The sequence below is a fragment of the Macaca nemestrina genome, chromosome 17 (assembly GCF_043159975.1).
Source record: "Macaca nemestrina isolate mMacNem1 chromosome 17, mMacNem.hap1, whole genome shotgun sequence".
In the NCBI taxonomy this organism is placed as follows: domain Eukaryota; kingdom Metazoa; phylum Chordata; class Mammalia; order Primates; family Cercopithecidae; genus Macaca; species Macaca nemestrina.
This window is the reverse complement of record NC_092141.1, coordinates 57674962-57679129: the sequence shown is the minus strand read 5'-3', so window position 1 is coordinate 57679129 and position 4168 is coordinate 57674962. Positions and strand designations below refer to the sequence as shown.

Genomic DNA, 4168 nt, shown 5'->3' with positions numbered 1-4168 from the left:
GCACTAATATTTCTGTTCATATGTTATTGGCTGGAAGAGAAAATGGGTTTGGTGAAGAGTAAGCCAGTCTTTGCCAAGCATCTTTATTTAACTGCCATGTGCATATGCTTTAATAGTGGGACATACCCTAGATCCTTTTAGAAACAAGCATGTTAAAAATTAATTTTAAAAGACACATACTTTGCCTCTCTTCTTCCAGAATTTTTTTTCTATAAGATGTAAGGCAGGGAATAATTATTTAATGGTCTGCTCTCAGTTTGAGAAGCCCAGGAATATGGAAGGACACTTGTGGTCCTTTCCTGCCTGTGAGCTGGGTCCCTGCCATTGGTAATGGTCAGACCACAGAAGCCTCCTGAGTACCTAATTCTGGTTTAAAGACTTTCTCCAGTGTAAACTTTCTTCTTCATTTTTAAATGGCCTCATTCTTCTCAGTCTCCCTTATCAGTGATCAACCTTTCATCCAGCTTGGTTTGGATTCATGGGTGAGGCTTTGGTTTGTGTACTTTTATTTTGATTCAGCACTGGTTTTAAATTTTGGGATTTTTTCTTTTTGTAATTTCTCTTTCGACTCACAAGTCATACCTGGTTAGCACTGTTCCTCTGCCCCAACTGGTCCAGGGTAGGAGATTTTAAAGGCCCTGGAGCTCCAAGATGACCTCTCCTGGGCATTGCCCTTGGCAGGTCGAGTACTCTGGGAGGATTGTGGACAGTGAGATCTTTGTTCTTGGCTTGTGTTCTCATTCCACCCCACACCCTGGGCCCCTCCTGGCCTTGTCCTCTCCCTTGGCCTGGCTGCCCTTGCAGCAAGCTGGGAGTACCCAACTGCCTCCTGATGGGCCATCTGTAGGCATATTTGCTTTCTGGCAAATTTCTTTGCATAAGCAGCTTTTAAGCGTGATTTGTGTGACCCGTCCAGGTTTCTGATTTTCAAATCACATCCTGAATATTTACTGTACCTCTTTGGTTCACTATTTTCTGCAAAATTGGAACCCTTTCCCTCTCTGCCAATATACTCTTTTGAGCCTTTTACATAATAAAAGGCTTGAGTTTCAGCATTAATCATTGTGATTAATGTGATTCCACTAATAACCTTTTTCTACTTGGGAAGGCTCCCATTATGGCTATATTTTGTGTCTGGCCTTGGGCCAGCTTCTAACCCAATGATCCAGATTTTTATCAGCTTCATGATTCCTCAGCATGGACATTAACCTCTCCTGTATCCACTTTCTCCTACAGATTTCAGGCAGAGCTAATCCTCCAAACCTTCTGCTGACCCACCCTTCAATAAAATGGGGCTGGCTACCTGGGGAGGGAAGGTCTGCCTCTCTCTCTCTGTGTGCTCAGACACGAGCCTATTCAGGGATTCTTGATGGTTTCCCCAAAGGTGATGTCAAGTCACATCCAGGCTTCATAATTCTTTGGCTTACCACTCACCCTTATAATTAATAATGGAACCTTGCCAGAAACTTTTTTTCTCAAGACTTTTTCAAGGAGAACATTCAAAGGACTCTTTGGCTTAAACTGTTCACAAACTCTGGACTCCCTTCTTTCAGGCACAGTAGAGGAAATAGGCTGGCTCTCCAAAGAAGTAACATGAGATAAGGAGAATTATGTGGTCTTTGAGATCAGACAGCATTAGTTGTGTGACCTTGATAAAATTAGGTAACTTCTATGAGTCTCAATTTCCTCATTTGTGAAAGGGGAGTATGATTATCTATCTTGCAGGGTTGGGATGAGGATTAAATGGAGTAATGCATCTAATGTAACTGCTGGTTCCATTTCCAGTAAGATAGGAGTCTAAGTAGTCTGAAAACCTTCCTACTAGAAAATACCTAGAAATGTTCAATAGAATGTAATGGACATCCTTTTATTTTTTCACCATTAGATTTTATTCTTGATTTTTACATCTATTCTCATTCATAATGATATGGAAAAAAGACTGTTCCATAGTCACACATTATACGTAAATTCAAATGTACATTATAACACATTGAGCAACTATGACATAAGATATTTAGTTGTTTTATACCAATGTAGGCTTACTAGTAGTTTTCAGAAAGGATTAGTTTCCCAGTGTTTATTCATAAACATTAGAAATTGTCATAAGCGATAACAAAATTTAACCTGAACAAACATCTTTTCAAATGCCTAGAACCAGAGGGAGCTGAAAACTAGGGCTGATAGTCATGCAGTCTCAGAGGATCCAGAGTTTATTGTTGCTGGTAAATAATGGGCTTGGATTTTTTTTTTTTTTTTTGCTAGGCCATTGTTTTATTTTATTTTAAAAATAATTTTAGATTCAAGGGGTATATGTGCATGTTTGTTACATGGATATTTTGCATAATTGTGAGGTTTGGGCTCTGGTGTAACATTACCCAAATAGTGAACATTGTACCCAGTAGGCCATTTTAACATTTTTGTCTGTATTTTTTTGAGACAGGGTCTCACTCTGTTGCCCAGGCTGGAGTGCAGTGGTATGATCATGGCTCACTGCAACCTTGACTTCCTGGGCTCAAGTGATCCTCCTACCTCAGCCTCCTGTGTAGCTGGGACTACAGGCATGCACCACCATTCCCAGCTAATTTTTGTTGTTGTTTTTTTTTTTTTTTTACAGAGTTGTGGTTTCACCATGTTTCCCAGGCTGGTCTCAAACTCTTGGGCTCAAGCAGGAGTTGAGCTCAAGAAGGCTCAATCTTCCTGCCTTAGCCTCCCAAAGTGCTAGGATTATAGATGTGAGCCTCTGCACCCAGCCCAACAGGTAATTTTTAAAATCCTTACCCTCCTCCCAGCCCTCCTCCTTTTGGAGTCCTCAGTGTCTATTATTTCCATTTTTATGTCTGTGAGTTTAGCTGTTACTTATAAGTCAAAACATGCAGTATTTGATTTTCTGTTTCTGAGTTATTTCATTTAGGATAATGGCCTCTAACTCTATCTATGATGCTGCAAAGAACATGATTTCAGTTTTTTTATGACTGCATAGTATTCTATGGTGTGTATATCCCATATTTTCTTTATCCGATCATCTGCTGATGGACACTTAGGTTGATTCCATGACATTGCTATTGTGAACAGTGCTGTGACAAACACGAGTGCAGTTATCTTTTTTTTTTTTTCAATTTGGGAGCAGGTACTGTTTATTAACCAACAAGCTTAGAAAAATAATAATGGTAGACACCTTAGTTCAGTCTTCTAGTAAGACTGTTGATCTGGTCCTCCCTGTTGCCAGCATCTCCACTACTACAAAATGGGTGGTCTTTTTCTTCATTCCGCCTCATGGACAAGATAATTTGAAGGGCCACAGGAAGTTATTTGCTTCTTTGAAGCATTTTCCAACAGTATAGATCTCATGAATCAGCTCCTCCATGCAGATGATGCTATATTTACCAAGAGATCGAGCAATCAAAGTGTCATCTGTCAAAGCAACTCACTTCTTATTGATTTTGCCATAACTACGCTTGTAAATTAGTTCATTTACCTACTTCAGATTTGGGTACGCCCATGCAATATGTGGCTCTACAATCCTCAGCATGTTAACTGAAGCCTTGTTGAGCTTCACAAAGGTTTCATTGAAGATTTGACGAAGGCGAAGAAGCTGTAATGCCTTTCGGACCTTTGGGCTCACACCATTGGTACCTCTGATCCTGATGACAAACGTCAATTTGGGTTCTGCAGGTACACAGAAGTTGCCAGCTTTTCTTGCCATCCTTGCTATTTGAATTTCAGTTCTGTGCAACTGCCTGTATTCCTTGTAATAGTGCTTTGCTTTTTTATAGATAAGCTTCCTCCTTGCCTTTTGAAGCATCTTTTGGGTAAACTTCTTTCTCAGGTGCTTGATCTTCAGCTCTGTGAAATTCTTTCTCTTTTTCTTAAGGGCTTCTGGCACAGCAGAAACGTTCTTCTTCTTCTCTTCTACACCCTCCATGGTTCTAGCCTGAAAAAGAGCGGTATCTTTTTAATATAACAATTTCTTTTCCTTTGGGTAGATGCCCAGTATTGAGATTGCTGGGTCAAATGGTAATTTTACTTTCAGTTCTTCAAGAAATCTCCATACAGTTTTTCATAGAGGTTGTACTAATTTACTTTCCCACCGACAATGTATAAGGCTTCTGGATTTTAAAGCTCAAATGGATATGGGAGATGAGATCTTGAGCCCTTGTGTGGCAGGAAA

The 4168-nt window shown here is 40.0% G+C and overlaps 1 pseudogene; it reads right to left on the bottom strand.

The window, feature by feature from the left end:
- Positions 1-3176: 3176 nt before the first annotated feature.
- LOC105472406 (large ribosomal subunit protein uL30 pseudogene) lies at positions 3177-3922 on the bottom strand (annotated as a pseudogene).
- Between the last annotated feature and the right edge of the window lie 246 nt (positions 3923-4168).